A 17099-nucleotide genomic window follows, 5' to 3' on the forward strand; every position below is an offset into this window, starting at 1 on the left:
ATTAAATGGAAGTTTTATGGGACATAGGAGCCTCCATAAGGAAATAAAGACCCCAAGAAACAGTTAGACCTGTGTGTTTTATGTCAGGTTTGATGAAGATCGGGCAGTTGTAGAGCAACATAATAGATTAGGGGGTGTGAGGAAGGGGGGAAACTGGGCACCCCGACAAGGCCCGTTTGTCCGGACTCTTCTTTGTCTTGGCAGATGAGGATGCTCCTGTCCCTTACCCAAGGAAGTAATATGTTAGGAACCTCTCAGATGAGGGTTTTATTTTCTCGTCTCAGGGAAGAGGGGTAGGAGAAGATTAGCGAGACCCTCCTGCTTCTGCTTAACATGTTCAATAAGAAGAGGTGCCATATGTTGGGGTAGCATGTCCTGAACCTCATCACCCAAGCAGCTACATTCACACTTCCTGAATCAAAGAACTGGTGAGCATTTCACTGTACCCAGAGCCGTGTGGACAAAGTGGCAAATAAGCATATTTGCATAGAGGCAGGTGCACGCCCACTTACATCCATTAATTTGTTCTGACAGAAATAAAAAACACCTAGTTTCTCCTTTACTCCCCTCCTTCCCCCAATGAAAACTGCTATATCTAAGACTTAAGAAAGTCACAAGTAAGATTGTTAAACATTTGTATAACAGGTTTCCCAAATAGGACCAGACTATCTGATCTAAAAAAAAGTTTGTTCAAACTCCAGTGATTTTTCTTTTAAATTCAAACGATGTGCATAAACATGGATTTTTAAATTCAAGGCCAGACTTGTAGCTTCTCCAGCAAAGGCCTGGCAACACTGGCCTGCATTCCTGTGCAGTCAGGAATTGCGTCACCTCAGCCCCCAGCCCTTGCCTTGCCTGCATGTTTACATCTGCTGTCCGCTTTGTGACTTGTGGGAGTTTGAATGTATGATGCTGGTTCTATTCTCCACACCTTTCCTGAGCTTCAGGATGGCACATTAAAGGCTCTGGGAATGGGGTTAGCTTGGTTTAATCCAGCATTTCCAAAACTCGTTTGAAAGCCAGAGCGCAGTGACTACTGACGAGCCCAGTGGCATTCTGTAAAACAGTGCTCAGGGTGTGGGGACAGCAGGTGGTACCCAGAGTTAGAGATAGGATTGAGTTCTATGCTAATTCTTACCAGTATCACTGGATGGCACTGGGGAAAGTTCTCCTTTGTGCCTGAATTTTTACATGTTAGGCATAATTATTTCCATACATACATCAGAGTGCAGTGGTAATTCCAATTCCAATGACTTGTGGCTTGTGAGAAGTCTGAAGAAGAACACTACAGAAATGTAAAGGGTTTTGTTGTTGTTGTTGTTGAGTTTGCAGTAATAGCGGATCTAGCACTAGTGCTCAGTAAATAATTTCAATGGTGTTGCGTTCATAAACCTGTCGTTGCTATATAGTGCCTCTTACTTCCTTTTTGAATTTTTCCTTTTTGGAAAAGCTGATATTGGGGTAATCTGGGTATCACTTTATATTGCAGAAAACAATTTGTCAGTAACTTAGATGGAGGATGGGTTAGAAGGGAGGAAAAGGAGGTATTTAGTTAATATTAAATTCTTTTCTGTAAATATATGAATCTTGTAGAATGTAGGGAGTTTTGTTTTTGACCCTTTGAAACGATTGAGATTCCATTGGCTACAATCTGTGCTGGGATGTTAGGACACGGGTGTGATTAAGACCACGTATTTAAACTCAGGACACGTTCCCCATCTTTAAGAAGTAGCAGAACCGATCTTTCACTGATGGCCGTGAAGAAACTTTGTAAGGACATGAAAGTATGAGAGGGTCCTTGAGTTTTAATGCATGCACACTCACCAATAGAGGTTTGTTTGTATTTAGAAAAGAAGTGTAGGCAAGAATTTGATTTCTTAGGAAACATTCAGGAGGCAAATCAAGAAAACGTCAGGAGCGGCGGACGCAGCAGGACTCAGACGCGCCGGCTAACGGGAAAGGCTGCAGAGAGACTGTGTTCCCAGGTGTCCGGACTAGGTGTCCGCGGGGCCGGCGGAGGGGACGTGAGGCCAGAAACGAGGCATCCAGATTCAACAGGGACTTTTTTCTTTTCCTCTTTCTTTTGAAGATGGTCTCCCTGATGAGGAATATCGGAGAAAAGCACAGCTTCTTTCAGCTGTCCTTTTCTATGAGTTTTCCCACACGAAACTACGCCCAGGCAGCCGCTACGCACTTTGTTATTATGACAGGAAAAAATGAATTTCTAATGTGCTACCTCTACCAGCTGCAAGGAGCGTGTGGCTCTTTGGTCGCCAGGCACTCTGGGGCAATGAGCCTGGGCTGGGATGGAGGGCCAGTACAGACAACGTTAACATTTGGGTTGAAAAAAAAACAAACCTATTTTCTTTCACTTTGAGATTGGTAGGGAGATATTCTCAAGAGCAAAAGCAAATTTACAAAGCACATTGATGTATATTGATGCCTGTTATTGAGCACCTGACTGTCACATGGGTTATTTGATTAATTCTCACAACATTTTCAGTTAGTGTCACCCCCCTATTGACATACCAAGAAATTGCAGGTCAGAGAAACCAAGTGTCCTGCCCAAAGCTACACAGTCAGTAAAGGGCTGCACGCTGGTGTTTCCCACTTGGACCTGCTATATTTTAGTGACGTATTGCTTTGCAAGCAGGAAATTGGGTTTTTGCTACCCTGTCATGTTGTAGGAATGGCTGTTTGTGCTCCTGACAGTGTTTGGTGTTTGGTTAACGCCCACCGACTGCAGGCTCATGTTTAAAATTTGCTTGGACCTCTGGAGAATTGGCGACTCATGAAAAGGAGCAGCCCGTCATGTCATAGCAGCCAGAGTCAAAGAATGGAAAAGGTCTCTGAGGTCATTGTAGTTCAGCTCTTATTTTGTCTCTGAGGAATCCTTAGTTCAGGCCTTCAGCTTTCACATCTGAATGATTGCAACAGCTTCTGGCCGGCAATTCTGTCTCGCTTCTGCCCTGCGTTCACACCCGAGTGAAACTTTTTCAGCCTGAATCTGACCTCCTCATGTTACCCTTCTTTTTACCAAATAATTCTACCAGAGATTTTGGCATCTGTGGCAAATTCTCTTTGCCTCTCAAATTCATTCTTTTCTTCCAGGATATACAAGCCTAACCCCAGTTAAGGACCAATGTCCTTGCTTCCTCTGTGACAATGTGGTCATGTGACTAAATTCTTACCAACAGAATAAGCTGAAGTGGCATGTACATTTCCTTAAAAGGAAATTGCTACCCTGGCCTTTCTTCCTCTTCCCCGAGCTGACCCATGGATACGGCCGTGACCCAGCACGCAGGCAAGGCCACTGCCCCAGGGGGGTGCAGAGCAACAGTCAGGAAGGGACCCACTCTCTGAACACACCACATGGGGCCAAGCCGCCCTTTTCCTCAGAATCAGAAATAATTTCTGTCTTCTCTAAACCACTACCTTTGGGGGAATCTTTGTTCCTGCAGTTTAGTATTTACTTTAACTAATGCAGCATTAATCTCCTCAGTAGGATTCTTCCTGCCTTTCAATTTCATCTGTGACCACACTCACAAATCGCCCTACTCTCTGATTATAAATTATAAATCTCCCAACTATATGAGAAGACCATATATAAAAACATCATTAACTGCCTCTCCATCATCCATCCTTCCTTTCTTGGCAACAATATCTTGATGAGGAACTTGACTCTCCCCCATTCTTTGCCTCATGCTTAGGATGGGATTGGCCTATCTCTAGTTGTAGGAATACTTCTAGATTGGCTGAAGCCTTATCTCCTTTCCAGCAACTGCAATGATAAATTCTGAGATAAGTATATAATTCAATCAGGTCTGGTGAGTAACATGAATCCCAAGGATGTTATCATACTTCCCCTGGACAATGATGGGGACAGTTATAAGGTCTGGAATTGCTGTTGTCCTTTCGCATCCATGAGCAGACATGGCACAAAGATGAAGGAATGAAGAGCTGAGAGAGCTACAGAAAAATGGAGCCAATCAATCTGGTAATATTGATTGAGCCTTGTATCTGACAACACCTGAGGACAGACCTACCCATCTTTTGATTCAAGCCAACTTGAGATCATTTACAAAGTATGTTAGAATTTATGATGTTGAAGGTCACAGACTACTCAAGTCATTAGGTCTTCTTGGGGGAAAATATTAATTTTTTATTTATTTTATTCTCACTTGAGGACATTTTTCATTGCTTTTAGAGAGAAAGGGAGAGAGGAAGGGGGAGAGAGAAACAGGGATGAGAGAGAGAAGCATTGATTGATTGGTAGCCTACAGAAAGCTCCCAGACTGGGCACTGTACTCGCAACCCAGGTGTGTGCCCTGACCAGGGATTGAACCCACAGCTCTTCCATTAGGGGACCATGCTCCAAGCAACTAAGTCATACCAGCCAGGGAAGGGAGATACACTCTTGAGTGAATAATTACCAGACATGTTTAAAATGACAAAATTGACATGAAGAATTTCAAGAGCATTGAGGCAACAAACTTTGTTTCAAATAGTGGTAAGAAAACAATGACTTAAAATTAGATCTTTTCACGATTAGAATCTGTGCGCTAGTGAATTGCCCCTTCCCCCCAACTGGAGGGGATGAAGCAGACCCTGAGCGCTCTGCTTACTGTTGTAGAATAAAATCACGTCACGGGCATCCTTTCTGTTCTAAGATTTGCTGAGTGGTTTCTCATTTCAATTCACTTGAATGAACACTAGAATTGTCAACACTAGAATAAACATGCACAAATAAAAAAGGATAGTTTTGCCATGCATGCAAGTTCCTGCCTTATTGGTCTGAACTGCCCAATACTTGATTTTAAGTGGTGACTAGAGTAAAACAAAACGAGCCACAAAATCAGAAACCTAAAAGGCTAGATGAAAGTTTAAAGCCATGTTTAAACGTCACTCAGATCTACCAAAGATTCTTCCCACTGATGTATTCCTTCTTCATGTGGGAATATACAATTTTCCAAACAATTAATACACCTCATTTAGGATCATTTAAGAACAGTGCATCTGGAAGAAAGGGCACCAAGCACAATGACCTCAGAGGTTATATTCCTTTAGTCCTGGGTCCCATGATTACATCAATAAAAGGTGTGGAGTATTGCACGACTTTGGTGCAGTAGGCTGGGATTTTGGCACCCCCCAAAGCCAGAGGGCAGGTGGGAGCCTGTTTGCTGGGCATGAGAGGTCAGAACCTGGTCCTGGAGAGAACACCTGGGCATGTCAAGGTGCAGTTGCTCTACATGATTCGGTTCCTTCCAGAAGATCTAAATGCTTAGTCCAGCAGAGCAGAGCAAAGCTAAGATGGGCAACACATTCCCAAGATGAGTCTCTTTGGTAGTTCTGCCAGGATGGGGCCCAGCTTCAAGAAGAAGACAGGATATTGAAATGGGAAAGATGTAAGCAAGAACTGGATCTCAACCAGGCATGTTGGGTTGCAGAGTGGGCCGTTCAGACCTCCAGGGAGACTGGGCAGGCCACGGAATGGGGTCTACTCAAAGATACCCAGTCATGAGGGTTGGACTAACCCAGGAATTGGAGGTGTTGCAACTTGGAGCCAGGTGGGCCCTGTGCCTCACCTCTAATCCATGTTGTACTCTAGGGGTAGTTACAGTATTGCACACATATGCAGGAAGTTGTGGCACTGTATACTTAACACTGTAAGTTTATTTTGTATTGACATGTAAATGACATCCCTCAGTTTAAAAAAGAAGCACTCATTTTTAAGTGTTCAGAGAAACAAAGAATTTATGACAGAGACCGGCTTAATTCATTAGTACCTTTTCTAATTAGGCAGCTGGTTACCACGATTGAGTCTGGATTTGCTTGATACTAAAGTGTCAACACTAGAATGAACATGCATGAATAAAAAAGGACCTTTTTACCATGCATGAAAGTCCCTGCCTTGTTTGTCTGAACTGCCCAATACATGGTTTTAAATGATGGTCCACCATCATTTTAGGTAGATACAGAGCAAAGCTCATCTGTGATCGGCCTGTCCCTGGCTGGTTGTCATGCAGGAGAGCCAAATCACCAATATCTCTGGTAATTCTGAAGGTGAACACTTTCCTAGAACTTACTGGTTTTAGAAAAAAGAAAAAAAAAGAGCCAGTGTGTAATACCTTTAGAGCCCAGAGCACGACCCCCGCTGGGTGGAGACTAACAGCCAGCTGTCAGGCCAGAGTGACTGGCCATCGGCTGGGTGCCTGCAGGTGGCGGTGACATTGATGGAGGATGATGGATGACTCTGACACAGCCCCACCCCACCCACTTACCCATATGCATGACAGAAGGCCTCCCAACCTGGATGTCTTGGCGGACAATGCCGCCAAGTAGGCATTCAGTTGTGTAAAAACAATGCATTCAGATCCAGCAGTGATCGAGCCACAAACATGGAGGCATTTAATGAGTTGCTAATGTGAAAATAATTTTCTTTTCTGATTCTTGAACTGTAGGAATAAAGACAGTTAGAGGGAAGTGGTGATACAATACATACTCTCATACAATTGGTGATGACTCTGCTGAAAAAAGGAAGTGGCTTTCAGGACATGTGAAAAAGGTGGACAGGTCCCTGTCAGAGGTTGATGGGAGTTTATTGATACACCCCTCCTTTATTTTTTTCCTGCTTCCTCTCTCTTCTCACCTCAACCCATCCTGCTTTGTGCTTGTGTGTCTTCACTGTTCCCTCCTCTGAGTTGAATTCTCCTTACCTCTGTGATGCATTTTCTCCTCATTCCCTCCATCCCCCAAGCCTTCCCTTTCTTCTCCCCCACCCAGTGGAGGGTATCCCTTAACCCCTGTCACTGTGACCATCTCTCAGTTCAGGTTATTTGCCTCCCTTGATTTCTCTTTCATATTGGATCATTATTTTTGCAAGGATTTCAGGGCATGCGTGTCTTTAACAGGAAAGTTTTGGAATGCAAGGAGCTAGGAAACTAAGAAAGGATCTTTTAAACTTAAAAGCTACCTTGGGAACTGAGAGGGGAAAGGATTAGTGGCTCAAGATTGTGCTTTGTTGTCTACTTAGGAGTCCTGGGGGGGCGGGGCGTGCCTCTGGCGATTGCTCAGCTAACTGGATGACACGAATAATGGGTGCTATTTGCACTGACACCAATGTGTTCCAACAGGAAACCTGCATCTAACAGCAAGTCTCACTAACAAGAACTCATTTTCTGCAAAGTTCTGGCTAAAATAGGGAAGACTGAGTTATAAACCACTCGAAAAGAAATGAACTTTTATTACTTTTAAGGACATGCAGTAACAGTGCTACTGTTTTCTCTAGTGGTAGTTCTAGGAAACCGGTGTTATAGTTTAGAGGATGACTGTTAGCAATAGATATGCAACAATAGCCCGAGGGGAGGGGGGAGGGGACAGTGGAAGAAGGGTTTTCAGGAACTACTATGAAGGACCTGTGAACAAAGCCCAGGGGGAGGGTGGAAGCAGGGGAGGGAGGTGGCTTTGGAGGGGGTGGGGGAGAGGGGTGGGGAGAAAATACAGACAACTGTAATTGAACAACAATAAAATAATTTAAATTACAAAAATCTGACTGTGACACGTCAACTCTATATAAATGAGCATTTCTACTAAGGTTGTGTGAGACGGTTTACTTCCATAATTAACTGAAAAGTGCTTCCTTTCACTTTTGTTTGTACAATTAATACAGATGGTAAACTTTCTTCTCAGACAAAATATCAGGTTAAATTCTATCCCAGAACAATTTCAAAATCATCACAGACTCAAATTTTATGAGGCCCATATTCATAAGTCTTGATTAGCGTTAAATAACCTTGATTGCAAACATTTAAGGACCAGAAATATTGGTTGAAAATGCCTGTAACTCCTCTCTAGCTCTAAGTTACTGAGAAGTAAATGGAACCACATGCTACAAATATTATATATTATATTTGATGACCAGTGCCATACCTTTGAACTTGCTGCATGAGATCTTCTTGACAGCCATACTTGAATGGTTGCTCGGTATTACATTGGGCGTGAACAGCACTTTTGGAATAACTGTCAAAGCATTTCTGCTGTCTGTGTCTTCAGGGACATGCAGGGCCCTGGTTTTTGGTCTAAGTTTTAGACATCCACTCTTGCACGGGACCGTGGGGACTTATCTCCCCAGCTCTCACCTCCAGCTCACTGCCACGTCATTGGGAGTCTGAAGGAAACCCAGAATACCTAGGGCAGAAAGCCATTGCTTCATTAGGCCATCAGATAGGGCCTATTTGACAACTTTAAAGAGACTTTCGGGGCCCTTGAGGTCTAGTTTTGAAACTTTTATCGGTGGAAGATGAGGACGGAGGACACAGAAAAGGTGTGGCATGAATGGGGAGAAACTCGGGGTTTTTCTTGTTGTGTTACCCTCCCCATGAACTCTAAAGTGGACCCACAGAGCTCAGTCTGTATCTCAGTGGCCTTTGGCTGCTGTGGGTCTCCCTGGCTTGGTCCACTTGGATCTGCGGGATATAGCAGCCACTGGTACAATCTAAGCTATTGGAGGGTTGCCAGTGGGGGCATCAGCATAGATGCATATGTCCAGAGGACTGCCACGGCAAGCCATGGGTTCAAATACGAGCTCTACCACTTACTTTCTATGTTATCTCAGACAAGTTACTTAACTTCTCTGTGCCTCAGTGTCCTCACTTTTAAAATGGGGCTGAGGTAGGTAAAATGATATGATATCTGAGATTTGCTTCAGAAACTAAGGAGGAGGGTACAGTAGCAGTAACCAGGTAAACCAAAATTGGCCAGGAGTACATGGTTGTTGAGTTGGGTTGTTACTATATGAAAGCTCATAATATTATTCTCACTGCTTTGTTTAAATTTTCCATAATGAAAAGCCTGAAATTTTTGGTAAAATGTTTATAATATTAGCAATGGTAACTAAACCTACCTCATAAGGTTGTTTTAAGGAATAAATGAGTCAATATATGTGAAGCCCTTTGGGTAGTGTTTGGCCCGTAGTAAACACTATGTAGGTGTCAGGCACTGCTATTATTAATATTGTTGTTGTTATCATCTGATACAGGGTGTAGCTTGACACCCAGAGAGTATAATAGTAACTTGAATAGTATTCCATGTGTCAGCTCATCTCCACAATCCCATCCTTTTTCTCTCTTTTGCAACTACCCAATATTTTAGGTCGTGGTCTATTTTTCCCCACCCAAAGATTTCCAACAGCCTCCAAACTGTTTCCCTGTCTACTATGTTGCCCTTTACCCCTTTTAACACAGTCAAATGCACCAGGGAGCTTGCAAGAGCACCAAGAGGCAGGATCTTCAAGGAACAGGCATGGCTGGAGCTCAGGACACATGAAGTGATGCAAAGGCACCGAGGCATCTAGGGGTCAGATCATGGGCTGGACGGGGACAGGAAACAAAGTCATTCTGAAGGTTAGAGTCATCCTCCACAAATGGGATGATGTGAAACCGAATCAGGACAGCGTTAGTGAGGAGGAAAGAAACTAACACTAGAGACAGAGAAAGAGTGCTACATTCACGTCAAAGCTACCTTTTGGAAAAAGACTGAAATGTAAGGGCTGAGAAAGAGAAAGAAGCACTGATGACATCAAGATTTTAGATCTAGGTATCGGAGAGTGGTGATGGTCTTTAATTAAGTAGGACCACAAGCATAACATACAGAGCTGGGGGAGGGCAGGGGATGGTTTGGTTCTGTAGGGGAGGAAAAAAGTTTTCCTTGACCTTTTAAGGTCTCTGGCTGGGTCTGTAAATTAAACTGACAAAGACAGGTTAACAGGGAAAAAAGATCCAAATTTATCAAATGTATGTTTTACGTGACATAGGAGCCTCCATAAGAAGATAAATATTCAAAGAAACAGTTAAATCTGTGTTTTCATGCTAGGTTTGATGAAGAATGGACAGCCGTGGAGGAACATGATAAGTTAGGGAATGTGAGGACAGTGTGGTAAACTGAGGGACACTTAGCAAGGCTTCTTGGTGTCTGTGACTCTGGGTTAGAGATAAGGACGCTCTTTTCCTCTGGGTATAGGGGCGGCACCTCTCACATGAGGGTCTTAGGATCTTCTTCAGGGGTAAGGGTGGGAGATGGATCAGAGAGACTGTCCAGCTGCTCTGTTTCTCAGATCCTTCAGCTCAGACTGTTTAATATGCCAAGGTGCCACGTTTTGGAGTCCGTATCCAGAACCCCATAGATTCTAATGAGCTAAGTTTGTGGTATATCAGAATATTCCAGAATTATCAAGAAGGCCAATAAAAATGAGAATTTGGCTCATTATAAGGTCTCCTATTTCTGTGTTAAAAATATATCATCTTCTTAACGTTGGGGATAATTCGAATAAATAAAATAGAGAAAAAAATCAAATTAAGAAAGTCCTTCCTGTTATGTCAATGCTGAAAAGAGTTGACTCAAGAAATTTAATTCCAGAAAAAGTGCTTATAGGTAATACTTTGAATTGTGTGTGTACGTGTGTGATAGACACATCTAGGTTCTCTCCCCCATCCCACTCCCATCTCTTAGTCTCTCTCTCTCTGTCTGTCTCTCTCACACAATGTTTTCTTGGTTTATCAATGTAGCAGAGACACGCCACAGTACCAAGGAAGGAGTAGATGACACCCAGCCTCCTCATTTGATTAATAAGCGACAGAATCATGGTCTTGTTTTCAGGGAGCTTTCCTATCATGGCTGTAATCTCTGGAGAGCTCAAGCCTACAAAGCGATAACATCTGGTGCCCATTATTTCCCCAGATCTGTTGTGATTAGTCCATATGATAAGCCTGGCCAATTGCTATGGGCAAGGGATTGCTACATTCCCCCCATCAGGGCACTGGAGCTGTCACTTCTGGTTTGTGGCCCCTGCTAATTTGCCACCACAATTTCCAATATCTGCTAGAATTCCACAAGGAAATCTCAATGCCTTGCAGGGGCAGTAGGCTGTGTGGCTGTAGACAGAAGGCTAGCACTACTCATAAAAAGGAGAGGTTTATCAATTAACTCCAGCAGCACTGTGCAGGCAGTGACTGGCTGTCCACCCCCACTTCCGCTGTGCCACGCTGATGAAAAGAAAACTTCAGATTTGCTGACAACACAAACAGCGAAGCATCCAAAAGTTAGAAGGAAAAAAAGAGGTCAGTATAAATAAATTATCTTCGCTATTTAATAAAGTGAATTTTCAGGCTTACCAAATGTTCTTCATTCTCTCTCCTTTGCCCTCACTCACAAAAATGATGCAGAACAGTAATAGTTGGAGGCCATCCAGGTGACAGAATGGCTTGTCATTTCAGATGGTGGGAGAAGATTTAGGGCCCTGAGAAGGGCAGTTACATTGTTTAGTAGAACTCATTAGCATCCAGGCTGACTACTGAATTATGTGTTCCCTTAAAAACTTTCACATAACTTTTTAAAACTTACTAGAAGCAATTATGGACTGACTTGAAAAAGTGGGGGAAAAATGCAGTTGATCAAGTGACTGTAGTTTTTACGGAAAGCTATTAATAATAACTTTTTTCTCTGAAATGAATGTTCATGTGTCATTAAATAAGTCCTGCGGGTGGAGCTGGGAATAAACACTTCACCAAACATATATAAGAGGACAGATTAAATTAGCTATTTCTATAATTTTGGATGATCTTAGTAATCATTTAGAAATTACTTGGTTTAAATCATTTTTAGGAGCATTTGCTTATTTTGATACCTTTGAAAGTAATGTCAGCTACTTGAAATTAAACAGTAAAATATAGTACCTTGTTACCACTTATTCAACAGAACCTATAGTTTCTAACTAACCACATGCCAAATGCTGGACTACATGCCACAAATAGCTTAAGTTCATATATCACTTAAAGTTGCATGAAGAAAGGGAAACTGTCAATAAATCATGTGATAAAAAGACACTGTGATACATGCCAGAGTTTCTGCTCTGGCATCTTAGTATTTAGCCATTGTGAAAACTCGCATCTAAGATCTAGAGTGGAAAAATGGTTCCTTGGAACTAATATCAAAAATGTTAGGAACAACCAACTACCAGATTCTTAATCTGGTGAATGAAATTCAGTTTACATAGCCTGAATCACTCCAGGAAGTCAAGTTGGGCAAAATAAAATAGTGGGAAAGACAAAGGGAAAAGTTTGGCCTGAATCATTATCAAATATATCTATTTTTTTTTGTTCATCAGCAGCAATGTCCAGAGAGAAAAATACAAATGTTGATTTAAGGCAAAAATACAAACTGTCCTCAAATATTATTTTGCCTGACTCTGGGCAGCCATTTTCTTTTTCTTTTCTTTTTTCTTTTCTTAGTAATCCATTTCTAGTCTTGCCTGTGCTGCCCAGCACACCTTTAATTATGAACTGCTGGCCTGATCTTGGTAATCACTCATTCCCCTGGTCCGACTTCTCGTTACTCTCCCCTTCCCCCTTCTCGATCTCTGGCTTTTCTTTGGGGCTCAGAGATCGCCTCCCATGCAACGTTTAGGGCCACCTGATAAGGTCAAGCAACCTAATAGCAAAGCTGTTATTCCCTGAATTATAGAACCTAATCATTTAGGTCCCAACTGGAATTGGAGAGGCCTGAATGTTATTGGCTAGTTGCGTGCCAAGAACATTCCCTTGGTAATGATCTCTTCCCCACTTCACTTTGAGTGCAGGTGATTTAACCAGGAGGTGCCTTGTAGGCAGGTCACTAAAAGAAATGGAAATAAAAACCTGTCATTTATGAAGTTGTCTCTTGCAATAGATCTATGGAGACAGACTCTAACTAGTCCAGATCAAAGCTGAAGTCAGATAAGTATGAAATCCTGGGACATAAACTTAAATAATTTAGGCTCCAAAGTCTTCCTTCAATCAATGAACCTCTTCTGTTGTTTGAAATACCTAAGAATGTATCGTTTCCTTCAAAGAAGAATTATCTACAAAAAGTTTTTGCTGTTAACTTGGGTAAATGAAAATGATAAACAGAACTGATAAACACTGATAAACTGATAAACAGAACTATGTAATATAAAAATATTATAATCAACATATGACATTTTATTTCCTTTGTGTTTCTTTAAAATGAAAAATAACGGCTTCAGTATTTCAGTTTTTCTATGCAGCAATAGTTACATTTACGTTTTTTTTTTTTTAATAATGCCCATCCAGCACACAGATTGATGACCCTGCCCAAAGTTAAAATCCCAGCGTCAGAATATTTTGCAAGCTTTCATAATCATAAAACAGATTCTGGTCATTGTCAAGTTGCCAAAAGTAGAAGACAATGCTAGTTTCTTGAACACAGATGGATTCCTCCTAGGATTATCAGTAATTTTTTGCTTCCCAGTACCCCTTTTTAATTCATAAATTTCTTATATTACTCATTTATCTTTTTCTCTTCAAAGGAAATAATTTAGCAAATTTAAACATAGTGAAGAATGAAGAAAACCCAGGTGCTGTTTTGACAGTGACTCCAAACAGCAGTGCCCATTTTCCCAGCAAACATGTTTTTGCCAGATCTTCAAGTGTTTCTATTGATCCGTTGCTCAAGAAAGCCAAAGCCAAACCTCAGATTCAAAAGGTGAAGGATAAATTTGATTAATATTTTAGGCCTTGATTAATAAAGGCTGTGTTTTATCACAGCAAAACTACACACTCAAAACTGTGTAGTTTTGCTGTGATAAAACACAGCCTTTCTGCAGACTATTTGCCACAATTAAAAAAAAATTATGTGTATTTGGGTATGTTCGAGTGCTTATCCAAATTTGCTAAAATCATACTTCGCAGATTAAAAGTGGAATTTGTCTTGTTTGTTTGTTTGTTTGTTTGTTTTTTGCATTTAATGCATACTAATGTAGAGTAAAACCTCCTGGGGCGGAGACAAAGTCGTCCAGTCCCAGCACAACCCCAGTAGTTCCACCCGACCAGGCTCACACAGGAGCAAAGGGGGTCTGACCCTCTCCATTGACACCAATGGACCGTTTTATGCAAAACTGTTCATTTTCCAGAAGAGACCATGTCTGACTGGTGGAGTGATTCACAAAAATCACTTCATTAAACAGACACTCTTCATGCGTGGCCTTATTCCCTTCAGTGGGGTGGAAACTGCGAGCCACGCATGGGCACCCAAGGAGGGGGAGCCCGTCTCCACAACCTGTATCTACTCAAGCTCCAGCTCCTGCCTCCAGACAATGACACCCTGGGGCTGCACACAGGGTAAGGCAACCCTTGCGACTCCAGTTGTCCCTGGAATGCCCACTTCCATGCAAGTGAGCACTGCATGCATTAGGGAAGCCACTCCTCGGTGAACACTGACAGCCCCCAGGCTCACACCCACCCCAGTTTTCATCTTTCCCCCAATTCTCCACGGAGCAGCAAATGATGCTGTTCACGATAGGCGTGGCCAGTGTGACTCCTGGACAGGCCCGTGAGTCCACTCTTCCCTGTAAACCTGGGAAAGCGGTACCAGCTGGATATGCTCCCTACTCCTGATAGAAGGGTGCTCTCCCTGTCTCCAACAACATGGCAAATCCAAAGACAAGAATGAACATGTGAGAAGAGGAAGGTGCTTCACTGGGAAAAGGAGAGGGAACAGGGACTACCAAGTTTTAAAAGACAGAGAGCGAGTACGAGGGTAAGAAACTGAGATGTTGGTGAGAGCACGGTGAAAATGCAGGGAGATCCCAGTACGACACATCTAAATGCTTGGAAGGTTCAGATGAGCCAATTATCTTCATCCTTGAGTCCCTCTGTTCTCTGAAAGTCACCTTGTTGAGTGGAAGTCCGTTTTTCTAGTTGCAAAATGCCATAGCTTCTCCTTTGCCTAAATGGCGATTCTGCTTCTCTGATCTGGGAGTCTCCCTCACTTTACTTTTCAGCTCCTGCATTGGGTTTGGTGATACCAGATTTCACCTAATGTGCAGAATCTAAACCCTTTGACCTCTCAAAACACTAAAAATGAGCTCTCTGCCTTTAAGAGCACCATGGCCAGAGGTCTGTGAGAGGCCCGATTTGCTGTGATTTGCACAGCCCGGGACAGCTCAGAGCTCAGCTGCACCAGGCTAATTTCCATAAGCATCATGTGGTGTTACAGAAACCACATTTTGCCAAGCTGTCAACTATACAGCCTTCTCTTTGCTAAACAGACTCCCATTAAAACTGTCTGCACAATTTGTCAGTTAAATGAGGTACAAGAGGGACGCTCTATTTGCCCCTAATTAGCTGCGCAGACTACCTTTGTCTGTTTGATTAAGCATTCACATTATCAATTTTGTTTAATCTGATTCATTTCACACACCCCCCGTGGGACAAAGCCCATACGGTTAACTAATCTCTGATATCATCTCTCATATCAGGCAGCTATCATCTCCCCCAGAATACATTCTACCCACAGGCACTGTGATCATCAAGCTCCACTGAGGGGAGTTGTTCTGGTGAGGGGCAGAAATTTAGCTCAGGAACTGGAGCCGAACCCTGACATGCTTAACTTGAAGCACACAGCAGATTTTTCCTCAGTGCCATCTGTCCACTGTCATCCACCCATTCATTTATTCATATTCACTAATTCATTCATTCAGGCAGTAAACATATTGTCTGCCTACTATGCACCAGGGACCGTGCTGGAAGCTGGGAGGGATACAAAGATGTGGAAGATAAGGTGCCTGCTCTCAGATTGCTTATTATCTCAGCCCTGGCGAGAGTACAGCGGAAGCCACCAACCAGCGTGGAAGGCACACTTTTTCCCTGAGGCCAGTTCCACTTATCCGTCACCCATGGCCTATTAGGCTCAGCTAGGAAACAACCCTCCAAAGAAGGATTTCGGAAAAAGGCATAAAAGCAAGTGGTCATGGCTCCCCAAAGTTGTCTTCCCTCCCACTGCCATTTGCAAAAATAGTTGACAGTGGGGAAGAAGGAGTTTTAGGAATCAGAATGAACAAATCATTTATGGTCATGAATAGCTCTGAAATCCCATTGCATCTGAAACTTCATGGAAGTTATTGCTTAGTGAAACCAAACTAGTTATATTCAACTGGACATCTTCAGTAGGTTGACAAGAGAGCAGATATAAAATGCTAGCAAGGCACGACTGAAAATTTTGAGAAGAAAAGTGATTGACTTAATTTACTGGGAGGCATAAAACCATTCCGGGGAAGGGAGTAGTAAAAACTATACAGGTTATCAAACACTTGTATTTCTGAAAATCTATATCAAATCATTATGCTGATTAAGACTGCAACCTCAGAAACGTACTCTACCTGAAAGCTTCTGGGTCCTGGCAGGTGATGAGCACTTGAACATGACCATTGGAACCTCAGAGTAGAAAGTGGAAATCCTTAGAGGTTGTTCAGTGCAATCCTCTGTTTTGTTTGGGAATCTTCTGGATGGCATTCCTAGATAAAGAAATTGTTGAATTCAACATAAATGCCTCCACAGCTGAGTTCCACTGACCTGCAAAGCTGCCTGTCCTCCCCTGGTCAGTCAGTTCTGGCCAACAGAAATATAATCACTAAGCTGACCTGAAATCGGCCCCCGGTGGAACTCCCATTCTCTGACCGTATGAGCGGGTGTATGCACAAGAGCCGAATCTGTTCTCTGCAACTTTGAAGACAGCTTTTAATTGAGTGAATAAAGAAAAAGAGGAAACTGAGGGGAGAGAGAAGGACAGGATACTTTTTTTACTCTTCTGCATAGATTACTGTACATATTTATTTACAAAATAAATTGATTCTTATGCCCGGGAATAGAGTCAACTCATTATATTGTAATATTCCTCTGGTGCCTGAATATCCAGAGACCCGAAGACATGGTTCTTATATATCACCACATTGCAATCCTTCGTCTTCATGTAGAAAAACAGAGATATTTCTAACATAAAGTTAAAATGTGGAGTGGTTTTAATGTTCTGAGAATTGATATTTTATACCAGAAATTTAAAAAGTAAGTAGACATATCACCTCCTCGTGGACTGTAAGCTAGAAGCAGAGCACATGTTTGTGTCAACAGAATTTTAAAGTAAGACTGAACATAAATAAACTAAATTAGGTCTATTAACTTGAAGAAAATCAAGAGCTAACTACAATCTAATCTGCTACATGGACTTTATTTAAGGTAAATAAGAAATAATTGTTATCACAAAGACAGCAG

This window comes from Phyllostomus hastatus, unplaced genomic scaffold (genome assembly GCF_019186645.2).
Source record: "Phyllostomus hastatus isolate PE091 unplaced genomic scaffold, TTU_PhHast_1.1 phas_contig_40, whole genome shotgun sequence".
Taxonomy (NCBI): Eukaryota; Metazoa; Chordata; class Mammalia; order Chiroptera; family Phyllostomidae; genus Phyllostomus; species Phyllostomus hastatus.